The sequence below is a fragment of the Electrona antarctica genome (genome assembly GCF_951216825.1).
Source record: "Electrona antarctica genome assembly, chromosome: 2".
Classification (NCBI taxonomy): Eukaryota; Metazoa; Chordata; class Actinopteri; order Myctophiformes; family Myctophidae; genus Electrona; species Electrona antarctica.
The window spans coordinates 12,410,003-12,437,858 of NC_136807.1; the positions used below are offsets into that span (position 1 = coordinate 12,410,003).

A 27,856-nucleotide genomic window follows, 5' to 3' on the forward strand; every position below is an offset into this window, starting at 1 on the left:
TTTATTTGCTGACTGGCAGTACTCTATTCTTACATGGAATGTCTTGTCTTGTCTTGTCTTGTCTTACACAGCTGAAGGTTCAAGGTTGTACTTTATTGTTACATCTTGTGTACAGGTACAGTTGGGTGCCACCGATATTGTCCCTTATCATTTGACCCATTTAGGCCTGACCTCAAAATTTTTAAAAATCCTTCTAAATCCTCCAGTTTTCTGAAATAAATATTTTCACGATCTTTCAAAAATAGCAGACCTACAAGCTCGTAGCGCGCCACTCGGTGGCGCGCTATGAGCTTGTAGATCTGCTATTTTTCAATAGCTAAATTATAACATAATGTTTAAAACACCAAAAGGGGTTCCCCCCAAAAATGGGTTAACTGTCCTTTTGCGTAGATCACGCAAACCTCAGCAAAAAGAAAAGGACAATATCGATGGCCTCCAACTGTAAGAGCGTGACCATTTATTTGCTGACTGGCATTACTCTATTCTTACATGGAATGTCTTGTCTTGTCTTGTCTTACACAGCTGAAGGTTCAAGGTTGTACTTTATTGTTACATCTTGTGTACAGGTACAGTTGGGTGCCACCGATATTGTCCCTTATCATTTGACCCATTTAGGCCTGACCTCAAAATTTTAAAAAATCCTTCTAAATCCTCCAGTTTTCTGAAATAAATATTTTCACGATCTTTCAAAAATAGCAGACCTACAAGCTCGTAGCGCGCCACTCGGTGGCGTGCTATGCGCTTGTAGATCTGCTATTTTTCAATAGCTAAATTATAACATAATGTTTAAAACACCAAAAGGGGTTCCCGCCCAAACTTAACTGTCCTTTTGCGCAGATCACGCAAACCTCAGCAAAAAGGACAATATCGATGGCCTCCAACTGTAAGAGTAAAACTTATTTTTGTTATGCTTCCTTCAGACAATGCAGCAGCATAGATAATAATAATAACATTCAAAACAACACAAACACAGCAAGCACAGCAAACAAAGGGATAGAATAAAGAGTGCAAGAAAGAGCAATCAAAGGGTAAGCAAAAAGTAACATACTGTATACAGGCTACATGCATGTGCATGTTTTCCTCACAGTATGTGAGGACCATACTGTATAACATTTTGGTTTTTTAACATTTTGTTTAAAAAGGTGCAATTCGAGGCTCTGTACTATAAGAGCAGTGGTTTTCAACCAGTGGTGCGGGGTCCACCAGTGGTCCTTGAGGGGGTCCCAGGTGGTCCCCAACTAAATGGAGAGTTTGTAACCAAATGGACCCTTATAGATCTTTTACTCTTGAGAGCGTAAGATGAAACCAAATGGACCCATTTGGTTTCAAGAGTTAAATTATTGTTAAACATCTGCATTACTTAATTTACAAGAAGTCTACAGAATGTAGTATAATTGTTATTTTGCTGTTATTTTGCCTGTTATCTCTGCCATCGTATACCAAATATACAAAAAGGTTTGAAAACCAATGCTATAGAACGCTATAGAATGCTATCTAATTATTTGATTGGCCCAAAAAATGGTGTCTATTGTCATGATTTGTCACCATCCGAGTTGGCTTTGTCCCGAGGCTTATACAGGTCTTTAAATAAATACTTCCTGAAACGACTATGGGAAAAAAAGAACGGGAAGTTCTCTTCCGGGCCGCTCGTTGTCATGAAAGGGGGAGGGACTGCGATGCTCTAAAGCTGCCATGCTATAACCAAGTTATCGTAATGCAAGCTGCAGTGCTTTCCAAAAAGTGGTGGCCTGAAGTGCCAGCGGCCACCGTTACATCCAAATGGGCCCTTTTTACGGCTGCTCGCGTCCTGTTAGTATCAGTAGCGATTAATGAGGAGCTGGGAGGGAGCGAAGAGCCAGGTGTCAGGGCCGCCACTAAATGGGAATAAAGAGGCCATGAGCGCTGACCCGCGACCAATTCCCATGGACTCGTCCAAGAGGGTTGAAGCGAAACGGAGAGAGACGGAGAGAACTGGACTGTCGCACGGAATGTGTGTTTGTGGTGGCACTTCTGGCCATGTCATGCTGTAATATTAAACCGATATATAGCTCACAGCAAGCCTCTTTCAGAAACCACAATCTAGCCCGGCTGTAAACTACCTAAGTGGCATAACGGGGCTTTACCATTGTTCTCCAACCGGAAATTGTGCTTGCATTCGCATTTTACATTACATTGGTTTAAATGCACCATTGTTCTGTGCAGTGCACACTACCCAAAATCCAACCAACCTGACAGCGCTGTCTCCAACCGATGCTGAGAGCAGTGACAGGGAAACGGGGACAGGCTTGGCGAGGGTGGGGGGTTGCGTTGCCTTAGTATATGTTGCCCTCCTTTCGTGACTAGACACTCATCAAGACAGCTCCTCCGTTCCTGTGATTTAAGCACAACCGACTAGGCACAATATGCTGCCAGGACTGTCTGTCGCACACTTTAGCAACTGGGGATTGTTATTGTATTGATGATGTATTTAAGAATAATTAAATAATTCTCCTCACCCTCTGATTAAATTGTATAGGTCATTATTATGCATCAAGGTTCTATTCTTGTCTGTCTGTCTGTCTGTCGACACGCACGCACGCACGCACGCACGCACAGTATAATATACAATACATATTATGATTCATATAGTTATCTTTGCTTGAAACGGAAGCGCTATTCATCTTTTGAAAGTATACATTGCATTACGCAGAGATGAGTTCTATGGTGCATATTATGCATACACACTATGGTACAGTTTGTGTAGTCCCTGACATCAGCATCAACCACACTACACCTTGTACAACTTGATCTCTCTCTCTCTCTCTCTCTCTCTCTCTCGCTCTCTCTCTCTCTCTCTCTCTCTCTCTCTCTCTCTCTCTCTCTCTCTCTCTCTCTCTCTCTCTCTCTCTCTCTCTCTCTCTCTCTCTTTTCTGACCCACAATGCCATGGCTCCCTCCCCATTCCACTCACTCCATCTGTCCCCGCATTCCAGCAATATATACATATATATGAAGAGAGAGAGAGAGAGAGAGAGAGAGAGAGAGAGACAGACAGAGAGAGACAGAGAGAAAGAGAGAGAGAGAGAGAGAGACAGAGAGAGAGAGAGAGAGAGAGAGAGAGAGAGCTCCCTTTCTCTCCATGTTTCAATGAAAAGTAGGACAGCGAGGAGAGAGTGGGGCAACTAAGTCCAGCTCACATAATCCTTGCAGGCTGCCTCTGTGTGCCACAGTGGATTAAAACCCAGGGGGAAACAGCAGTGGATGGACTGCACTTAGCTTTATATCACATGGAAAATACTGGCATATATTCTAACCCCGAGTGTAAAAATGGACCCTCAGGATTTTTAACCACTTGAACCCCAGCATATAATATTCTGTGTGTGTGTGTGGGGGGGGGGGGGGGGGGGGGGGGGGGGGGAGATATGGCGTAGATAGGAAAAAGCGATCCAAGTACAGTTGTATAACTCAGGTCGGTTTCTCTAAGAATGGAGGGTAAATGTCCATCTTTGAATATACTGTACATCATCTTTGGATTCTTTCATGGGATTGATTCAGATTCTTACAGGAAAAAAGGAATGCAGTCCGCACACTGTTTAGCAGCTCCCAGAGGTAGTTAGCACACTGTTTAGCAGCTCCCAGAGGTAGTTAGCACACTGTTTAGCAGCTCCCAGAGGTAGTTAGCCTATATTTAACGTAGGATGACAATACTTCGACCCCAAACGGGTCTTCGTCAGGTATGGGTACAACATCAAAGTTGGCGCGTTATAATATGCACATAGGGGCGAGTTTGACAATGAACAAGCCGTTGAGGGTAATTAAACGGACACACCCACCACATCTATGGAGTCAGGCTGAGTAGAGTGGTGTCAAGCCAATAACTCATAGAATGGAGCTAATAGTGGCACTAAGGCCAACTGTTAAATTACAATACTTTACGGAAGTCCAGGGTAAGGTGGTACAGTACAGAGGTGCAGGAAAATGGATAATTTACTGCAAACCAAGCAGATTGTGCCTGGCATTTACCTGGCTGCTTATTGCAGGGGTTCTCAACGTTTTTGGCCGGGGACCCCTGGAAATGCTTTGGCCATGTCTCGTGACCCCCTAACGCCCCCCCCCTCCTCACCTCCAATACAAACTGACTGCAAAAATAACCTTAATAATAGAGAAAATATATCATGAATGAATACTGAAACCAGATATAATTATTAAGGAAAGTTTATGCACTGCGTGTACTATATGTAAACTCTTAATTTCCATTTTCCAGCCATTCAGTTGCAAAAAATAAAAAATAAAACAAATCTTTAACACTCTGGCAGAAGGGCTTTGTATCCATATTGTATTCCAGTGGTGTAAAAGAAACTTCACTACTGGGGTATATTTACAATTTCCGGCAAATATTGTACTTTTACTACACTACATTTATTTGAAAACTTACTTACTTAGTTACTAGTTAGTTACTTTTTGCTTTTGATTATTGTGAAAAAACATACAGTAACCACTTCAGTCCTTATATACATTTCAGCCATTTGAAAACTCGGCTATTTTCAAATGATTTTGTTCTGCAATATGAGTGTGAGTTTACTCTTAATACTTTAAGTAGCCTATACATTTTGATGCAGATACTTTTGTACTTTTACTTGAGTACATTTTAAATACGGAACTTCTAGATTGCAGTATTTATACTTGTACTTAAGTTAAAACAAAGAGGTATACGGTAGGAGCGCATACCCTCTATGGGGAGGTGCTGACCACGGGAGACAAACTTGAAAAAAGGGAAGGAGAGGTGAGTCGCACAGCTCGTAGTGACGATGCAAATATACTTTTTATTAGATTACCAATGTTTTGGCAACAAAATGCCTTCTTCAGGGTATGTGATCACATACCCTCTCCTTCCTTTTTCTACTTTTACTTAACCATTCTGGGCGGAAACACCTTTTGGTGTTTTACCCCTTCAGGCCGGGAACCCATTGTGGGGTTCTGTACAGTATGTCAAAAAATGTGATGCTTATGTGATGATTTAGAGGCGTTTTTTAGAATCAGCCTCAGGCCTAAATGGGTTATTATAATAATATAAGTAGGCCTAAAACATCTGAGTACTTTTCCCACCACTGACTGTGTATTAGGCATGCAACACAGCTAATCAAACTAATCTACAGTATTATGAAAATAATCCATTTTAATCTTCTCCTTAAAAACAATGAACTCCCCCGTTGCATTTAGAGACCTGCAGACTCACTGCACTTTTCCACCGTAATCTGACTCACCTCTTCAGACTCCACCTTATAGCCCGTAACACTTGACCTATAGCCTCGACAACCTCTTCAGACTCCACCTTATAGCCCGTAACCCTTGACCAATAGCCTCGACAACCTCTTCAGACTCCACCTTATAGCCCGTAACACTTGACCTATAGCCTCGACAACCTCTTCAGACTCCACCTTATAGCCCGTAACCCTTGACCAATAGCCTCGACAACCTCTTCAGACTCCACCTTATAGCCCGTAACACTTGACCTATAGCCTCGACAACCACGCAGTCTTATACAACGGTTATCCACAGAGGCCAGAGGCCAGGTCCATTTGTTGACCTGGCATCCCATAGTTTGTAATAGTTTCAATGTCATTGCTGTCGGGAGGAAACCTCATAAATCCATTTTTGAGTTTCTTTTTTTTCCTTTCTTTTTTGCTTCGAAAATATTGAACCAACGGAAAGTAGTATAATAACGCTTGGGACAAAGGGCTCGATTTTCGCCCCCACCGTTACCCGCGACGCTGCCCACAAAGGCAGCCGCTGCCCTAAAATGACGAGTATAAGAGCTTTCTCTGTCCCTAAATGGTATTTTGGTCCAGCGTCACCCGCTATATATTATGCCGACAACGGTATTTGCACCTAGAGGTGTGGTGCTATTTTGGTCACACACATTTGGGAAGGAGCATATGGAGTTTTAAAGCACCCATAAGCCGTATGCCAAATTAGTTTGGTATAGAGCAGTGCGCACCGCGCGCCTGCAATGGAGATGTCCACGGAGTCAGGCTGCTTGATCATCCATCCTTATTCTCCTACATTCTCTTTGTAATTTTCCTATAATCAGCAGAAGTGAGTGCCTGCCATGCACTTCCTTGTGTCCATTGTGTTTATATAATTGTCTTGTCAAAGAAGTTATTGTCTCCACCAGGCCGAAGGCATGGGGAGAGAGTATGTTTTGCACTCCGTCCGTCCGTCCGTGTGTCCGTGTGTCCGTCCGTCCGTGTGTCCGTCCGTCCGTCCGTCTGTGAACAGCTAATCTCTGGCACCGTTGGCTTGATCGCAGCCATACTCTGCACACACACTCCCTGAATGCCAGAGCTGAACCTCTGCCCCAAAGTTTTCACATTGGCTTGTTATAGCGCCACCAGGAGGCCGCTTTGTGCAAAACAAATGTTTTGACAGTACACCTACAGATTTTGTCCAAACATTACGCAAATTGGTACACAGTCTCTCTAGAGCCATTGAACGAAACAGATCTTTCAGATTTTTCAGACTCCATCCTGATTGGCTAAGATTGGCTTCCAAAGTTCGCAGGAGTGCTCCGTTTGAAACAAAATGCTGCAAATAATGAACACATGGTGTGATTTCCGTAACATTTTGCACGCACATTCCCACTAGGTCGAGGAAGAAATGCCACTTGAATATTTTCAACTCAGCCTCATGGTGGCGCTATAACTGGCCGATTTGTGTTTTTACCTATAACTGCACCGATCTGTGTAAAACCATGTATGCACACTCCCTAGAGGCCAAGGAAAAACCTTTGCCTGGAATTTTTCACATCTGCTCTTTATAGCGCCACCAGGAGGCCGACATATGTAAAACACATTTTCTAATATTACTCCTTCAGATTTTATCCAAATTTCACGCAAATCGGTACACATGCTTTCCATAGTCATGTGATCATGTGATTTGTTTGATTTCTCATAATTATCCATCCTGATTGGCTACGATTGGCTTCTAAAGTTTTCAGGAGTAGCCCGTTTTGTACAAATCGCCACAACTCCGCAACGCAGCGTCCGATTGCGGTGAAACTGTGCATGCCTATTCCCACTACTAGGCTGAGGAAGAAATGCCACTTGACACACACACACACACACACACACACACACATATTACTCCTAAACATTTTGCCAAACATCACACACAATCCTATCCTCCTGGTTTGGCTTGTGCCAGGCATTGTGCGCGATTCCATTTGCTCTTTCAGTTTCATCACCATAGCGCAGCAAATGTGGTTTAATCCGATTTCACGAACTTTCATTTTCGCTTGATACTGTTATCGTAGAGACGGCCTACACGCACGATATATATTGAAAGCCCGGATTTCGTAGATTACATAGCACTTTGAAATTAAAAAAATGAGCGAGATCTGAGCGAGTTGTGACTCAATGAAAATTGAGTGTTCTGAGTGAAGAAGAGTGTTCTTGGCTTGTTCTTGGGGAAAAAAATAAAAATGCCAGGGGGGGAGGGCGGTGCAGCACAAGTGAGACTTCAAGGCAGCAACGCATCACTCTTCAATGGTAGAACGTAAGTCTATGAAGCAATATAGCACTGGGCATAACGGGCAACGGATAAGGGATCTCTTAAAGGCAATGGCACAGTGATTCGTTTCATTATTGTAACGCCCAAACCACACCTATGCATAATGTAACGGGTAGCGGAGGTGTTTTAGGGATTTAGACAGGTGACCAAAATAGCAACTTTAGTGCGGGAACGCCCCTTCGCCAATGCTAAATTTCCAAATTGTGGCTTTAGAAAGCTCGAACGAAAATAGAGCCCAAAACCTCTTAACTCCATTGGACCCTCAAACTGTCTGCTAAAGCAGCTGCCTCCACCACCTCTGCCCCTCTCACGCAAGTCATAGACAATATAAAGTCATAACACCAACTTTGATGAGGCAGTATTGCTTTGTTTTCAAAATATAAGGTTTTCTTAATTTCCTGTAAAAAAAAATATTTTTCATATCCTGAAAAATGAGTACTTTGGAGTTAGGTGGTTTCTTCCCGACAGCAGAGATATTATTAATATTATTCTATTACTGAGGCACTACACTGTCTCTATATATGCATTTGATGTATGTATTTATCTTGCTTACAGTAAGTCGCTCTGGATAAAGAGCGTCTGCTGTATACATGCCTAAATTGTAAATTCACATCATGGTTCTGGACTGAATGAATTCCATGAAGCTCTTTAGTTTAAACTGGCTTCTAGTATAACAACATGGATGCAGTCTTGCATAGCTCAGTTATTGATTGCACAGGCTTCCCTACATCAATCATTTCCCTCCTGTCATATACAGTATTGTGCTCTTTAAAAGAAATCCAATCTTTGTTTCTTCATAGCATACAAGCTTAAATACTATAAATATCATGGACATGATATACGTCTAAATACTTTATCAATCTCTATTGTTACTCCTGTGATGGGAATCGGGAATGAAATACCTTTCTCCATCAGCAATGGTGAAATGGGTCTCAAACTCTCTCTTTGTAACACATAAAGTCATAAACGAATGCTAACAAAGTGGATTAAAACACACCTCCTAACATCTGGTAATGCATTTATGGCCCTGCGCTGCGGAACATAAAATATAAGCTTTCTGTTGTGTTGCAGTTAATTTCCCAGAGGAGTTTAGAGACCTAAAGCAAGTTCCTTGTTTTATTATCATAATAATACTGGTAATGCCTTCTTATGTGTGTGGAATTATAGGAATACATAGAAGTACATTTGGACTTCAACCTAATAAAAACAGTGGAAACACAGTGCATCCACGTACAGTATCACTGTAGCTCATACATGGGCGACTGGCGGCCCAGGGGCCACATGCGGCCCACACCTTCACTGGCGGCCCGGGGGCCACATGCGGCCCATACCTTCACTGGCGGCCCGGGGGCCACATGCGGCCCACACCTTCACTGGCGGCCCGGGGGCCACATGCGGCCCACACCTTCACTGGCGGCCCGGGGGCCACATGCGGCCCACACCTTCACTGGCGGCCCGGGGGCCACATGCGGCCCACACCTTCACTGGCGGCCCAGGGGCCACATGCGGCCCACACCTTCACTGGCGGCCCAGGGGCCACATGCGGCCCACACCTTCACTGGTGGCCCGGGGGCCACATGCGGCCCACACCTTCACTGGCGGCCCAGGGGCCACATGCGGCCCACACCTTCACTGGCGGCCCAGGGGCCACATGCGGCCCACACCTTCACTGGCGGCCCGGGGGACAAATGCGGCCCACACCTTCACTGGCGGCCCGGGGGCCACATGCGGCCCACACCTTCACTGGCGGCCCGGGGGCCACATGCGGCCCACACCTTCACTGGCGGCCCGGGGGCCACATGCGGCCCACACCTTCACTGGCGGCCCGGGGGCCACATGCGGCCCACACCTTCACTGGCGGCCCGGGGGCCACATGCGGCCCACACCTTCACTGGTGGCCCGGGGGCCACATGCGGCCCACACCTTCACTTAATGTGGCCCACAGGTTACTGTAATATCGGAATACTGATATATTATTGATTTCAGCTGTTACAATTACAAACATGCAAACATGACTCACTGACTAGTATCAAAATGTTATTTTTTTTATGTCCAATGTATTTGTATTTAGTTCATAAAGTTAAACACAAAATAAATGCAGTTGAAATGATATAAAAAGGTTACTTTTCAGGATTCCAATTAAAAAATAATAGCAAAACACTATTCAGGATTTCAATTCAAATATAGCAAAAATAGCGTTTTGAGCTTGTAGATCGGCTATTTTTGCTCTGATGGAAATCTGCAATGATTATGTGGCCCTCTGGAGTGAGTGTGGAAATATAGTGGCCCTCTGGAGTGAGTGTGGAAATATAGTGGCCCTCTGGAGTGAGTGTGGAACTATAGTGGCCCTCTGGAGTGAGTGTGGAAATATAGTGGCCCTCTGGAGTGAGTGTGGAAATATAGTGGCCCTCTGGAGTGAGTGTGGAAATATAGTGGCCCTCTGGAGTGAGTGTGGAACTATAGTGGCCCTCTGGAGTGAGTGTGGAAATATAGTGGCCCTCTGGAGTGAGTGTGGAAATATAGTGGTCCTCTGGAGTGAGTGTGGAAATATAGTGGCCCTCTGGAGTGAGTGTGGAAATATAGTGGTCCTCTGGAGTGAGTGTGGAAATATAGTGGCCCTCTGGAGTGAGTGTGGAAATATAGTGGCCCTCTGGAGTGAGTGTGGAAATATATTAGTGGCCCTCTGGAGTGAGTGTGGAAATATATTAGTGGCCCTCTGGAGTGAGTGTGGAAATATAGTGGCCCTCTGGAGTGAGTGTGGAAATATAGTGGCCCTCTGGAGTGAGTGTGGAAATATATCTAATATATAATAGTGGCCCTCTCCATCATCAAAGTCGCCCATGCACCTCGCCATGCTGTAGCTTGTGTTAGGTTTGAAAGATCGCCACATTTTGAAAAACAGTAGTAGTATTACTGTAAAATGGTGTTCCAATAAAGGAACAACAATTGGCAACACTTTCTATGATGCTCATGTCTATAATACATGTACAGTATACACTTACTTATAATTATAATCCAATCTGCTTAAAACACTGTATAAAAGCACTTATACTGACCATTTATAGGTCAGGTTCAAGTTAATTTTGTCCCAAGATGGGCTTCCCTTATAAGTCAATGTGTTATATTATTGTTATAGCCTAAACTAAAGCATGATGTGTACTGCAGGCTACCTACTGTACTATGAGTGCTTATATCTGTAATTATAGAGCATTAGAATGCAGATTATAATGCATTTATACTTGACCTTATAATGTCTTAAATTATGTTTAAGTTATAAATCAGCCTGTGTCTTTACTATACGATTCTTTTAACTGTAATTATAGTGTTATAAGCAGATCGTGCTGCATATAGACATGGAATTCATATACGTTGTTTGATGTGTTTAATATCCACCAGACCGCCACCCATGCAAGCTTTTTGGAAGTTTCACAAATTGTTTCCAGCTATGCTTCATAATGTCTGCACCATTTCGTTGACAAGTAAAACATGCTAATCAAGCCTTTATTGCGTTCGCCGTCCAAGCTTACATAAATGTGTAATTTGTAAAAATGGAATGAAAACGGCTTCAGGGTTTTAGAGAGACAAATAACAACATGCAAGCAATTACTTCCTGAGCTGATTTGGCACAAATGAAATATAAAGACTGGATGGAATTAAGTGCACAAAGTCAACGAGGGAGCTGGGTGAAGAGGAGGAATGTATACAGTAGAGTGCAGAGAGTGATTATGAGCAGCCATTATGGGCAAATTAACACATTTTGGGCGGGAACCCCTTTTGGTGTAGCACTTTAGCTTTTAGCTTTTGGTGTAGTACTTTAGCTATTGAAAAATAGCAGATCTACAAGCTCATAGCGCGGCACCGAGTGCCGCGCTATGAACTTGTAGGTCTGCTATTTTTGGAAAATCGTGAAAATGTGCCTCAAATCTTTGAATATATATTCTTTCAGAGTTTCAGTTTTTAACTCAAATCTTTGCTTCTGGTGGGTCCCTGGAACATCATATTTTCAGATGGGGGTCGGCATATTATATATAATTTTTGGGGTCCTTGACATGAAATATTGAGAACCACTGAAACCAATGAAATATTGAGAACCACTTTAAAAATATTTTTTTTAAATTTCAACGTCAGGTCAAAATGGCTTAATGAAGACCTTGCTGTCTGCATGGAGCTATGCATGCAGCACACACAGAAGATCAATGACATGCGCTTCGTAGCAGTGTTGATTTCATCGACTAATACCATGACAAAGGATGTTGGTCGACTACCTTTTTTCCCTACAGAAAACTAAATGGAAACTAAATGAAAACAAAGCCATGATGACTTAAACTAAGACTAAATATTGGCCCTACTGACAATTTCGTCAACAAATAAAAACTAGACTAAAACGTTAGGAAGGAAGGGACTAGTGGACAAGAGATCCAGTATAAGTAATAGACACAAGTCATTTTACACTTGGTTGCAAGTGTAAATTAAGGCCCCCCAAAATACATTTTAATCGACTACATCAACTGTAGATTTAGTCGACTAAAATCCTATGATATTTAGTCGACTAAAACTAGACTAACACTAAGACATTCCAGGTGACTAAAGTGTGACTAAAACTAAATGAAAACTATTCAAGAGACTATGACTAAAACTAAAATCAAAAACTTTGTGGATAGGTGGCTTTTAGAGCTCAATAACCTTTATATATCTCTGCTGTCGGGAGGAAACCTAATAACGCCAAAATGTTAATTTTGCAGGAAATGAAATATACATTTTTAAGGAAATTAAGAATTTTGAAAACAAAGCAAGCCAATCAAAGTTGGTGTTGTAATACTGTATATTGTCAATTACTTGCATGAGAGGGAGAGAGGTGGTGGAGTTGCTTTAGCAGACATATTGAGGGTCCAATGGAGTTAAGAGGTTTTGTCCAAAGCACTTTTTACTACTTTCCATTGGTTCAATTTTTTCGAAACAACACACAGACGTAAAGGGTGTTCAATAGCACTGATTTATGCCAAAAGAAAAAAACCTCAAAAATGGAGTTATGAGGTTTCCTCCCGACAGCAATATCCTCTCCTCCCTTTGAGGGTTTTTCACTGCCAAGGCTGTAACATCATACCCTAAAACTCTTCAAAAAAAGAAAAGAAAAGGAAAACGGATCATGCTGTATATCGATTTCTCAACAACACACACTGGTTTTCACACTGCCTTCATTCACCATGCACTGAACCTGCTGCCTGGTGCCCAGACAGAAAGGGATGTTTCTCTCTGGTATAGACTATAGTAAGATACTACTTCATGCCGACTTTCTATTTCACGTGAACATACAGTAGGTCTACACCAGTGGTTCCCAAACCTGTTTATGTCAAGGACCCCCAAATTGACACTCATTAGGCTACGGACGGACCCCCATTAGAAAAGATATGCCAAGGACCCCCATAAGAGAAGATTCTTACGGCTCTAGCAGTGATTCTAAACCAGTTTAATTTCAAGGACCCCCCTGGTTTGACCTAAATTAGGCTACGGTCCCCCATTTAATGGCATTTCTATCTCTGGGACCCCAATGTATATTGTAAAATCAAAGTTAATTTAACTCTGAGAGTGTACAGACCCATAAGGGTCCATTTGGTTCCTAATTATCATTTAGCTGGGGACCCCCTGGAACTCTCTCAAGGACCCCTAGGGTACCACTGTAACCACTGGTCTATACAGGGCTTGACATTAAGGCTTGTCAACTAATACATCTTACCGGAAGTGCATTGAAAAAGACTCTTGGTTTCACTTTTTCTGTGACACTCCTCGCAGTCGACAGTATTGTCTGACATTATTGTCTGGCTTTCCTAACAATTACCTAACGTTCCCATATTGTTGCCCGACATTTCGTTTCAGGAAAACCAAACTGTGGCTTGTTTATTTACTTTCAAAGGGAAAAACTACCCACGATTCTACAAATGTCTTTTTTTTAATATAATTTGTATCCCACGATTTTGTAACCCTTTTTTCACCCCTGTGTCAATTATCTAATGTGAACCTGAGCTCTACACACCCTCCGCCAACCTGGGGAGAGCAACGCACTTGAACTCATGCTTCCTTCATGCCTGAGTGTCCAAGTTGTTCCTTTACACCTGACACGGGAGAGTTTCTCTGGTTGGATGTAGCGCGTGGAAGGAACACGTTATTCCAACCAGTTCCTTTCCCCTCCATCAGGCGCCCCGGCTGGCCAGGGGGAGGCAGTTTAGAGACCAGGATTACTGCATGTTTTTGTGAGGGTACCTACCCTCCCCATGTTTCTATGTCAGTCGTTCTCAAACTATCCCATGTCAAGGACCCCCAAGATTATATATAATTGGCCGCCGACCCCCATCTGAAAATATGTTGTTCCAGGGTTCCCGCCCAAAATGGGTTAATGTATTCAACAAAACCAACTTACAGTTTAGTTGATTTAAAATGTATTTGTGTGCCCGTGCTCCAGACAAGTGACTTTTGTGCCCGCGGACAATAGAATGGGAAATGACAAGCCCTGGCCTATAGAATCCTATAAGCACATTCTCAGACTTCCAAACCCATCAACCCGCAGCAGAGAACAGTAGGTCTGTTTTGATGCTCAGTACTTTTCTGGCGCTGTTCCCAGAGGGTAAAGAGCAGGGCAAATGTGTATAACACTGAATATTAATGCTGGTTAACTTCTCCGTTGGCAAAGAAAGGGCAATGAAGCCACGAAAGACTGCTTCTGCTTCCAATAGCGTGCAGAGAAGAGGTTACATGAGGCATGCAGCAAATAAGCTCTTTCCAAACTGGCAACAGTTCATATTCCAAAACCTAATAATTCCATGATAAATAAATGAATAAATAAATAAGTAAATAAATAATTTATTTTGCCATTAACATTGTCAGGCAGAAAACTTGCATTTTCACAATTCAGCTTTTTATGATTATGTTTTGGAAATGAATGCCTATGGATACTTCTTCATTGACAGTGACATGCAAAAGTAGTAATAATAGCAGATATATACAAGCTCACAACGCACTGCATCACAACGCATTCTGAACTTAATGTAAACTCTAATACTAAATACTAATACCAATACTAAAAGTGTTGCCTATAATGACATGCCCAGAATAAGGAAGGAAGCCTGTAGGTTTCAAGTGGTTTTTAAGTCCGCCTGAATAGGTTTTTATAAATATTTAGCAAAAGAGGCTGAACAAACAGCCGAAAGACACGCACATCCAATGACCTGTAGGCTGGTTGTCGGATCAAAAGACAGTCATAGAGTAAGAATAAAAAAGTCTGCACACCAATTTCAGCTCCCAAATATTTCTTTACCTTAACCCCATTTTGACCTGAGATCAGATTCTAAAAATGTGTTCTACATCCTGACAGTTTTCTGAAAAAGCTATGTTTCTATGTCAGTCGTCAGTCATTTTTCAAAAATAGCAGACCTACAAGCTCGTAGCGCGCCACTCGGTGGCGCGCTATGAGCTTGTAGATCATGCTATTTTTCAATAGCTAAAGCATAACATAATGCTAACACCAAAATGGGTTAAAAGGTGGTAACGTTTCGGGCCAAAGCCCTTCCTCAGACCTTCACCCATGTGAAGGTCTGATGGTGTGCAGACTTTTTTCATTCTTGTTTTATAAATATTTAACCAATGAAAAGTATTAACAAGAGCTTGTGACTAACAATAATTACACTGGATCCATTGGAACAGAGGTCCTTTTTCTATGTCCTTACAAGTAGCAATACTGGACATACAAGGTTTCCCCCCCCAACAATGAGGAGCTGAGCTTTAGGCCAATCAAATAAAGAGGCACCAAACAGAATACAAAGTATGATTCAAGCTTTCAAAGTGTAAATTATTATCTGATGTTGTTTTAATTTGATTTGCTTAAATGTTTGGTTATTTCTTGTTTATTATGTTTATTTTCCTTATTTTTCTATTTTTCTTTTTGCCTAGAAAGGTGCTATATAAATAAAGTTATTATTATTATTATTATTATTATTATTATTATTATTATTATTATTATTATTATTAAGCAATACGGAAGTTAACGGAACTACTGATTCTGTGCCAATACAGATACCGAACCCATATCAATGTTTCAAAATCGAGGAAAATATGGACCAGCAAGGGGGGGGGGGGGGGGGGCAGAGAAAGTGAGGGAGACAGAGGGAGAGAGAGAGAGAGTGAAAGAAATAAAGAGAGAGAGGGACCAAAATGAGAGAGAGAGAGAGAGAGAGGGAGAAAGATAGAGGAAGAGACAGAGGTGTATGATGTGGGGGGGGATTGGATCTTGATCCAGAGAGACACGATACGACAGCAGGCATAGATAGATAGACTAGACACTAGACACACATCATGGGACCACCAACCACCAGCCCCAGAATACAGGTGCATCATGGACGTCAGTCATTGGTCTTTGGGTCAGTGCGTGCGTGCGTGCGTGCGTGCGTGCATGCGTGCGTGCGTGCGTGCGTGCATGCGATGAAATCCTGTATAATGTACTGCTGATTTTTGGAAGGTCTGCTGGTTGCGCAACACTTTTGGGGCACATCCTAAGAAGCATGGCACATTTGAGCAGCACTGAGATACCATTATGTCAGACTTATATCATATCTCACCGCCTGGATTGATGCAGGAAAACGAACACGGTACATGGTTTCTCTGCTTACTGCAACAGACCTTAACCTACATAGAAAATACATCTTTTTTCGTACTTTATTATAGACCTGATCTACAGCAAGGGTTCCCAAACATTTTAGACCGCGACTGCCCAAAATGATCCTATTTGAAGTGAACCGGGGAGTCGGGGACCCTGACAAGCACTTCACATTACATTTTGTTTGGCTCAGTCCCACAGATAAATATTGTGAGAATAGCCAAACTACAAGCTGACAACGCCTCGCACTACTTTGTAGATGGGCTATTTTCACAATGTTTGTCTCTTTCTTATTTGACAAATTTGGCCAATTTGGTATTAAAAAGGTTGAAAATGATGTGGGGACCCCCTGGGGTTCCTGGCCCCCAGTTTGGGAACCAATAAACTACAGGTCTTTCTGCTATGACATGAGCTTGCCGGGGTTATTTTGCTGACAGCGATCATTCTGTGGCATGTCGTCGACGAGCTACACGTGTTTGATCAGCAACATGTTGATCAGCGTGTTCAGGTTTCGGGATCCAGCATTAGCTTATTGCCTATATTTGGCCTATATTTCAACACGCTCCCTGCCTCCCTCTCTTAAGGCCTATTCATAGTCCAGTTTTAGGTGATAAGGTGACCACGTGGTTTAGTAAAAACAGAGAGATGTTTTGGGGTGATCTGTGAGTCACTTACCACCGCAGCGTGACGTCATGTTGTAGTTTTAGTAAAAACAGAGAGATGTTTTGGGGTGAGCTGTGAGTCACTTACCACCGTGGTCTGATGTCATGTTGTAGTTTTAGTAAAAACAGAGAGATGTTTTGGGGTGAGCTGTGAGTCATTACCACCACGGCCTGATGTCATGTTGTAGTTTTAGTAAAAACAGAGAGATGTTTTGGGGTGAGCTGTGAGTCACTTACCACCGCGGCCTGATGTCATGTTGTAGTTTTAGTAAAAACAGAGAGATGTTTTGGGGTGAGCTGTGAGTCACTTACCACCGCGGCCTGATGTCATGTTGTAGTTTTAGTAAAAACAGAGAGATGTTTTGGGGTGAGCTGTGAGTCACTTACCACCGCGGCCTGATGTCATGTTGTAGTTTTAGTAAAAACAGAGAGATGTTTTGGGGTGAGCTGTCAGTCACTTACCACCGCGGCCTGATGTCATGTTGTAGTTTTAGTAAAAACAGAGAGATGTTTTGGGGTGAGCTGTCAGTCACTTACCACCGTGGTCTGATGTCATGTTGTAGTTTTAGTAAAAACAGAGAGATGTTTTGGGGTGAGCTGTGAGTCACTTACCACCGTGGCCTGATGTCATGTTGTAGTTTTAGTAAAAACAGAGAGATGTTTTGGGGTGAGCTGTGAGTCACTTACCACCGCGGCCTGATGTCATGTTGTAGTTTTAGTAAAAACAGAGAGATGTTTTGGGGTGAGCTGTGAGTCACTTACCACCGCGGCCTGATGTCATGTTGTAGTTTTAGTAAAAACAGAGAGATGTTTTGGGGTGAGCTGTCAGTCACTTACCACCGCGGCCTGATGTCATGTTGTAGTTTTAGTAAAAACAGAGAGATGTTTTGGGGTGAGCTGTCAGTCACTTACCACCGTGGTCTGATGTCATGTTGTAGTTTTAGTAAAAACAGAGAGATGTTTTGGGGTGAGCTGTCAGTCACTTACCACCACGGCCTGATGTCATGTTGTAGTTTTCACCTTTTCGGTGGTCACCTTATCACCTAAAACTGGAGTATGAATAGGCCTTTACTCTCTCCCATTCTCTGTCTCTCTCTTTCGCTGACCGCGCTCTGGTCTGACATGATCATACACAAGATAAATGATTGCCTACAATGGTGATTTGCACTGATGTTGTGGTCACACACACACACACACACACACACACACACACACACACACACACACACACACACACACACACACACACACACACACACACACACACACACACACACACACACACACACACACACACACACACACACACACACACACACACACACACACACACAATTTTAAAGAATATGCACAAGTACTACAGTATTTTTGAGTGGCGCTAGCCCCTCCTATATACAGATTTTGTCCCCACAAAATGTCCGCAACACAAACATTAAATGCCATTGACAATGAAAGGAGAAATTAGGTCAAATGTCCGCAACACAAACATTAAATGCCATTGACAATGAAGGGAAAATGTACGTCATCTTGTCCCCACACTATTTGCTATCGACAATGAAAGGAGAAATTAGGTCAAATGTCCGCCAAATATGACGTAAATTTGTGGCAACAGGCATTCTGATTGGCCAGAATGAGATGATTCACACACTTCACACGGGTGTGATTTTTACTGCTGATGATGTACCCTGCTTCATGAACTCACTAGCTGGATGGGTGGAGTTTCAACATAATGACCAATCATGACACTTGGACAGTAACACAGGTCCAACCTAACCTTTCTGATTGGTTCCCAAGCAGCCGCTCTCCCTCCTGCTTGAGCCACTGCTGTCCAGTAGAGCTCAGGAGGTATTGTATTAACTGCAAGATTGGTTAAAATAAGGCATTATTCATTCAATGGTAAATGGTGCATTTATATAGCGCCTTTATCCAAGGTGCTTTACATAGATTGTGCATTACATTCACCCATTCACACACACGTTCATACACCGATGGCGGCGGAAACCATGCAAGGCACCAACCAGCACATCAGGAGCAATTAGGGGTTCAGCTCAAGGACACTTCGACACTAACTCTGGGAGAGCCCAGGTTCGAACTGGCGACCTTGCGGTTGCCATCCAGCCACTCTACCCCTGAGCCACCGCAGCCCATTAACCCATTCAGGACGGGAACCCCTTTTGGTGTTTTAAGCATTTTGTGTTATACTTTAGCTGTTGAAAATTCGTGAAAATGTGGCGCAGATCTTTGAACATATATTCTTTCAGAGCGAACGTTTTTTAACTCAAAGTTTTTGCTTCTGGGGGGGGGGGGTCTCCTGGAACAACATATTTCCAGATGGGGGTCGGCGGTCAATTACGTATAGTTTTTGGGGTCCTTGACATGGAAAACTTTGAGAACCACTTAGGCTACATTATAAAAACAGAGGTTTTTCAGAAAACTGTCATAATTAGAAGACATTTGTAGAATCTGTTCTCAGGTCTCAATGGGTCAAAACAAATTCCGGGTTGCAGCTTTAATATCCCTCAGGTTTATAAGGTATAAATCAATAAATAAGGTCAAAAGTAGCTCAGGTACGGGTAAGCCCCCTTTATAACAACGGGGACATTGGGGAGAGTGTACTACCAGGGGGAGAATAATGTAGTATAAAATGTTACACATATACGTTTTGGCCAACATATTACATACATAAACATAGTTACATAGTTCTATGTACAGTATGTTCAATAAGGGGTGTTTACTGATGAAAACCTTGCAGGTTAGTCGTACAATCTATGACAGTGGGGTCCCCCCTTGGGGAGGCAACAGCCATAACAGTAGATGCTGAAATCGAACCCAAAAGAGACACATTCTTCCATCATTAAATGTATCATACATGCCATGGTCATGGCCAGGTCTTGGGCTATAAACTTCCATGTACAGTTGGTTGAAATGTGCATCTACTATTACAAAAAGATTCAGAAAAGAGTCCACATCACAGACACTTCCAATATTTAAAAAACAAAACTTGAATTTCTCAAATATGAATTGCATAGGCTGCCTAGTAACTAGGCCATACCCTACCATCACCATCAGTGTGTTTAAATCGGATGATGGGCTTGGGCTTGTACTGCTATAGCCTATATACAGGCACAACACAGGTTTTAAAACGTGACGAAAGAGCATTAGTTCAGTTGTATGCATTATATGCATAATTCACGAATAGGCTACAATGCGAAACCCCTGGAGGGTTTTCAGGCATTCTCCCTCAGATTTCACTTGCTATTTGGTCGGTGTATAACTTATAGGCCTATTTGTGAAACTGATTTATATGTGAAGAAAGAAAGCAAGCAAGCAAACAAACAAACAAACAAACGAGACTATTGAGTAGCCAGCCAACCATGCTCAGACTATATGCACTTCAGAGTAGGCACATGATGTAATTGTACTTTGACAGAGCCTCTTCCAAATGTTTCTGTACCGAACACTACTTAAATATAATTCATATTAAAATAAGGTTGAAATACAGTCCTGTTTATTGTTGCCCACAGATAGTTATTTTCTCTTTATGCACTTCATGGGTCTTTAGTGTGCAGTTGGCTCATTCACAATATAGTTCATTGCCTACATTTTAATAAATAATAGATTCGAATGAGTCATAAAGTATATGAATCTTACCTTCGACAGCCCATGACATCGTTGGCAGTATCCATAAAAAACACAAGATATCCATAATAAAATACATTCTCGGCGTTTGACTGTGCAAAGCCATTGCATTTCACAGAGAACGCGTCCAGTCACAAGCGGGCCATTGACAGAGAATTAATCTATGGATGGACGGACGCGCAACTCCACCACCGGACCAATAGAATAAACCGCTGTTGCATGGATGGACAGCGCGATGCATCCTATACGCTAAGTCTGGACCAAACCAAAAGTGGATCCTTCTGGGGGGCGCGATCCGCGATCCGCGATGCATGTCGCCGCCGGTCAAGACGACCCGACTCCGAGTCTCCGACTGTGTGTGTCTGTCATCATATCTGACATCAGTAACTGCCTTTGTTCTGGCCATAGTACCGGCAGCGGTAGACGAGGCTCAGCCACTGAGCCAGGCTACAGGCTACGCTACCAGTTGATACATACAGTATGGCACAAGATTGATATTTAGAATTTCCAGAGAAAAAATAAATAAATAATAATAATAATAATAATAATAATAATAATACAAAAGTCATTGTTTGTGTTTGGATCGGTTTGGGCTTTCGGGGCCGAATTTACTGTTCATTTTTGAAAAAAGGTTAAACCTTTTCTAATGTATTTGACTAATTAGGCCTATATATTAATTGGCTTTGTAGACCCTGAGAACACTATATTTTAAGCAAAAACAGCACACAATATATAATTATTTTAAGACCAAAACTACTAAATGGTGATAATTTTAAATGGCTTTAGCTTTTCACACGCGTGCGTGCGTGTGCACACATGAGTGCATGTGTCTGTGTCTGTGTGAGAATAAAACATGTAGCCTATACGTGACAGAATCACTGCGGGCTAAAGCAATCCCGATATAGCAAAACAAATAGCCTACTTGATCTCTGACCATAACCTGTGAATATCCACAAGCACATCCCCTGGTGGTATTAACCTCAATGTGTTCACGGAGCAACGCCTGCCTTCACATCCAGAAAGACCACTTAAAATGATACCCATGTGCAAGAGTCACTCACTATAACTCAATATCACGAGGTAATTAAAATCATATATCATAACTCAATATCACGAGGTATTTAAAATCATACTCATAGTCACTATAACTCAATATCATGAGGTATTTAAAATGATACCCATGTGCAAGCTTCACTATAACTCAATATCACGAGGTATTTAAAATGATATGCAGTCACTATAACTCAATATCACAAGGTATTTAAAATGATACCCATGTGCAAGAGTCACTATAACTCAATATCACACGGTATTTTAAAATGATACGCATATAAGAGTCACTAAACTCAATATCATGAGGTATTTAAAATGATTTACTAAGTGTACTATAAGAGTCACTAAAGTAGCCTATTTTTTTTTTTTTTTTTTTAATATTTATCCCACGATTTTTGTAACCCATTTTTGAGCGGTGCACACCGCTCCAATAACTGGCCGTGTGTGTCCCTATAGGGACTCGTCCTCAGACGAGCCCTCCATCGTCGCCTCCAGTCATCCCGGTTCTCCATACATCCGGCCAGCTCGCACACACACACACACACACACACACACACACACACACGTCATTTTTCCACTAAGCCGTAATCTTGGGCACTATACTCTCCCTCAGCCAACCTGGGGAGAGCCCTGATCTGAGCTCATGCTTCCTTCAATGCATGAGGAGTGAGCAGGATCTCCTGACACTGACAGGATCCCAGGGAGTTTCCCAGGTGTGAAAGGAACACATTATTCCAACCATTTCCTTTCCCCTCCATCAGACACACCGACTGAACCGTGAGTTGTTGTGAGGGAGTTTGTGAGTGAGCTTTATAGCAGATTGGGTGTGGCGACCGTCCAATCCACTGCCTGTGTCACACATGGCTCATTAGAGCCGGCCAATCTATGGAGAGGACCAATTCCCCCACAGCAGCATGAAGGCACTCTCCAGTAATCAACAGTCTCGTGATCATAGACATAGAAAGGTAGACGTCTCATTCGCCGTTGCAACAAGGGCCTTTCTCGGCCCCACAATGGGAGCGGTGTAAACAATGGGAGCGAGGCGGGGCCTTATTCATTCGAGCGACCTGTCTCGCACTGAGGCAAGGAGGTATATGGAAAGGAGGTAAAGCCAGTCCACCAACGTCATTTTTGCTATCATGCAATTCCAGACCGCAAATTTGTCACACCATGGGAGCTAATTTCAGCTAAACTATACACCCGGAAGTTCAAGGTTCAAGGTTGTACTTTATTGTTACATCTTGTATACAGGTACATAAGAGTAAAACTTATTTTTGTTTTGGCTTCCTTACAGACAATGCAGCAGCATAGATAGCATAACATTGAAAACAACAAAACCACAGCAAGCACAGCAAACAATTAATTAAGAATAAACATGTACATGTGCATGTTTTCCCTGTAGTAGCAAAGTTAGGTAAACTTTTTGTGAACAGCTTCACAGTAGGTTATGTGTTCCATATATACAACACAATTTAATTTAAGAAGGAGCAATTGAGGCTATGTTCCATATACAGTTTACAGCAAAATTTGTTTAGAAAGGTGCAAAAATGATCATGATGTGCAAGAGGAGGGCATAAGGGGCTCCCTATGGTATGTTCAGCCAAGCGCACCATCTTCTGAAGGTCCCGAGAGTGGCTATCTACATCACTGATGATGTCACGTGATGTCACGACTCACGAGACCTGGGAACCATATGGGGGCTTTCCCCATGTATGGGGCTTTTGAGTGATACACTGACTGACTGACTGACAAAAAACGTACGATTTCATAGTAAATGCGACCTGCCGTCGCAATAACACATTATTGTCTGCTGTGTTGCCTTTCGATGTGTACACTGTGTAATTTTATAGAGGTATCTAAAGAGCACAAGGTACCTTTCTGACTTTCCACCGTTTCCTGTCTGGCAGCCAAATCTCACGATACCTCAGAGACAGAAACGATACCTACCGCTGTTTAGATGCTCAATAAAATGATGTACTTAATGAAGTTACTGTGCACATCGAAAAGAGCAGAAGCTGCACCAGTGGTGTGAGGAGCACTACACCTCCGGTTGAACGCCAAGAAGACCAAAGAGCAGAAGCTGCACCAGTGGTGTGAGGAGCACTACACCTCCGGTTGAACGCCAAGAAGACCAAAGAGCAGAAGCTGCACCAGTGGTGTGAGGAGCACTACACCTCCGGTTGAACGCCAAGAAGACCAAAGAGCTCCTCATGAGCCCCCGGAGGAAGGATGACCTCGACCGTATTCCGCAGCTGACACTTGGTGAGGTGGTGGAGAGGGTTAGCAGAGCTACAAATCCCTTGGGACCACTATTGACAGTGGGCTGACCTTTAATGACAACACGAAGGCCATCTTCGCAAAGTGCCAGCAGCGGACTTACCTCCTACGGAGGCTGAGACATATGGATGTTGTGTTGCCCTCCCATCCTTCGACGCAGCTTTTAGAAAGACTCCAGTCCGACTCCTGACCTTCTCAACCGCGCCTCTAGCCAGAGGCAGGTCAGGTTACAGGAGGAAAGGAGGCACTGGAGCAACTCAGACAGTTTACGCCCTTATTTTATTATCAGGGTGCAAGTAAAAAAGTGACAACGTTTCGATGTTTCAGTTACATCTTCGTCATGGTCATCATCTTCGCTGTCCTGGCTTGGTACGGGTGGGGCTCTCACAGTCATAGACCAACAAGGCTGAGCTGCAGACGGTAACCACCTTGAGGTCTAAGCTCTGTGGGGTGCAGTGCAGTGCTCTGCCCTTCGGGAGGGCGCTGTTTTTCCTTTGTTTTGCCAATGGGTACCCAGATTGGCGTCTCTATGACCAGAGGACAGTGAGGAAAGCAGCAAAGATCAAGAGACCCCCAACTCACAAGCTCAGCACCTCTGCCATTAGGCTCTTTTAATAAACACAAACCCCCTAATACCTGATCCACCTCACCTGGTCAAAATGGACTTGCTTGCTAGTGCCCCCCTCCAAGAGCACACACACACACACACACACACACACACACACACACACACACACACACACACACACACACACACACACACACACACACACACACACACACACACACACACACACACACACACACACACACACACACACACACACACACACACACACACACACACACACACACGCCTGGATGAGCTCGACTGCCTGGACTATACATGCACACACACACATGAGATCATACACAAACACATTATGGGCAAGTGTGGAGAGACGACATTGCTTTATTTCTCTTTTAAATGTATTCTTATTTAGGCTAATCTAATCTAAACATTTCAAAAACTATTAGTAAAACGAAAAGTACAAGCACACCAATGTATAGCTGAACATCACAGCACAGATGTCTAGCACAATTACTGTATGTGGAAGATTTTAGAATATATATAAAGAACATAGTGTGCCAACCAACACTTCCTTGCATTTCAGATACAGGAATGGCAGACCTGTTACGTTTAAAGAGAAGTAAGAGGACACACCAGTACAGTCCTGTGGGACATACAGTAGCAGACAGAGTGCTTTATGATCCTGGTGTACTGTATGAGCAGCCGGTGCTCCATCATTCCTGCTGGGTCCCTGGTGGTGAGATCCCTGCAACAGCCAAAAGTGTGTCAACAGCTATGTGTCCAAGTGTCCTTGAACAAGTCGGTGAACCCTTGCCTGAAATCCCCACTCATTGGAGTCCACAATAGCATATAGTAATAGTAGTAAAGTTCCTAGAAATACTACTGTAAGTAAAGGTCCTCTATTCAAAATGTTACAAATCCAAATATGCTTAAAGTACCCAATTAATGCAATGCGTTGAGAGCTTGTAGATGTGCTATATTGAAATAGCCAAAGCTTTTGAAATAATGATCTAATTCTTCTAAGTCACTTTAAGTTTTCAAATGATTGCGGTCGAGTAAAAAGAAGAATGTCTCTCAATATTTGTCAAAGTGGGAGTGTATAGTTCCCTAATTCATGGCTTGAGTTGTGCTCCACCATCATGGCCATTTTTAGTGGTGCAACCACTCCTATAGAAAGCTATGTGTGTCCCCGGGTCTGTCCCTGGGCCCCTGGGTCTGTCTGTCCAAGCACGAAAATAGCGTTATAGCGTTTGTTCACCACCAAGTGTCACTGTTGCACAGCCTAACACACAGACACAGACAGGCCAGGGAGGAGGGCTTGTACAGTACAGTACAGTACAGTACAGTACAGTACAGTACAGTACAGTACAGTACAGTACAGTACAGTACAGTGCAGTACAGTACAGTACAGTACAGTACAGTATGTAGCGGACCCAGCTGGCCTTTTAAGGATGAAGTCTGAACTGATGATTTTGAAGTTGCTTTATTCATAGATCAACGTAGAACTGGGACAGAAATAAAATACAATATATCAATGGTCATACATCACTACAATATAATCCATAAACAGTTCAAATCTCAGGCACAGGCATCTCATACATCACTAAAGTACATTACACAATACATAAACAGCCTTCTGCATACATTTTAACAATACCAATAACAGTGCAAGCAAATCAAATAAAATACCGTCCCCCTTTCCAGCGAGGTGCTATCTTCTGTGTGTGGCATCAGTTAGTTCTATGGTTAGTTGGCAGTTGACCGTTCCTTTGGCCTTCCTTTCCTTAGCCATCCATAACCAACAAACTTCAGCCACACCATTTGTGTGCTGTCTGTTTCAAGCCTTCTCTGTATTGAGGCAGCATTTCCTTGTTTTTAACTCCAGTGCCACAGCTGAGCTGGGTCCCAATTATCTGATTCTCATCAGCTGCGATCAGTTGTTGGCACAATGTCTGTTCCAATGCCTGAATATATACACTAAACAATAAAGGTATTACCTGTGGGTCCGTTACACAGTACAGTACAGTACAGTACAGTACAGTACAGTACAGTACAGTACAGTACAGTACAGTACAGTACAGTACAGTACCACTCACTTCAGACAGGTCTGTTTGTTTTCAGATGGTAGATGCCTTGGGCTCAGATGCACTGTGAGTGACTGTGATCAGAGCACGGGCCGTGACAACCTATTTCGTCCACCACGGCTTGCCTATTCGGACGCTTTTAGACATGTAAGTAAAGATTTGACGGGCGCGGAAGTGGTTTCAAGAGTTGTGTCCTCACGCAGGATGTTGAGTGAACCTAAACGGAACCAAAATGAGCACTCCAGTCAGTCAACCATACTAGGAAAAAACACAGCCCGCAGTTAACACTAGAGAAAGTAGGAATGCCAAAAGTTTAAACACCAAAGTACCGAAACAATGTAATTCATTAGTAAACAATTCCTGAAATGGTAGGCCTACTTATCACTGGTATTCACATACTCACCTTTTTATCATTTTCTAGCTGACCATTTAATTGCACAAAATAATTTGATCACTTTGGAAATTAACTATAACATCTGTGAGTTTGACATATACTACACTGATGAAGACAGCATGTTAGCATAACGATGAAGACATTGATGAAGAACTTTCGCCGCGGCGACTTGGTAAACTGGCAAGTTCTCCGGTATCCCTCTCATAGCGTACTCTCAGAGTTACATTAACACTTTTTTACAGTATAGTTTGAGGTGCCAGAGACAAAAAAAAGTATCAAATGCAGGTCCATGGCATATAATACATATCAAATCGGGGATCCTTAAAATTAAAAAATGTTGAGACCAGCAGTGGTTCTCAAACATTTTCATGTCAAGAACCCTCAAATGTAGTTGGTTGCTGATCCCCTTTTGAAAATATTTTGTACCAGATCGGGACCCCAGAATAGACGATTTGTGTAAAAGGTTAACTAAAGCTGTCAGGAAGAAACCACCTAACTCCAAAATGTTAATTTATCAGGAAATTAAACTTGCATGAGAGGGGGAGAGGTGGTGGAGTTAGTTGCTTTAGCAGACCGTTTGAGGGTCCAATGGAGTTAGGAGGTTTTGTCCAAAGCGTTTTTTACTACTTTCCATTGGTTTTACTTTCCAAAATGGAGTTAGGTGGTGTCCGTTTTCCAGCAAAGAAAAAAAAACGTTTAAAATATTTTCTAAATTTTAAAATAGGGGTTTACGTGGTTAAACCGATTGTGATGTTATATTAATATTTTGCAGTGCCCGCCCGACCCCGGGTCCCCGGACCCCACTTTGAGAACCACTGATTCTAAGCAATAAGCTGGAGCAGAGCAGAGCAGCCACAGCCACAGCAATGCAGAGAGAGGAGGGAGGGAGGGACTAGGGAGGGAGGGAGGCAGAGAGGGAGGGAGGGAGGGAGAGAGAAACATCAGAGAGGGGGGGGGGGGGGGGGGGAGTGAGTGAGAGAGCGGG

At 42.9% G+C, this 27,856-nt stretch overlaps 1 protein-coding gene across 1 annotated transcript in view; it reads right to left on the reverse strand.

Moving 5' to 3' along the window:
• Positions 1 to 580: 580 nt before the first annotated feature.
• Positions 581 to 27,856, reverse strand: part of gmeb2 (glucocorticoid modulatory element binding protein 2) — a 263,131-nt gene continuing 235,855 nt past the window's right edge. The window contains exon 11 of the transcript XR_013792279.1: positions 581 to 683. The gene's annotated coding sequence lies outside the window, so the exon portion shown is untranslated. The remainder of the gene's footprint in view (positions 684 to 27,856) is intronic.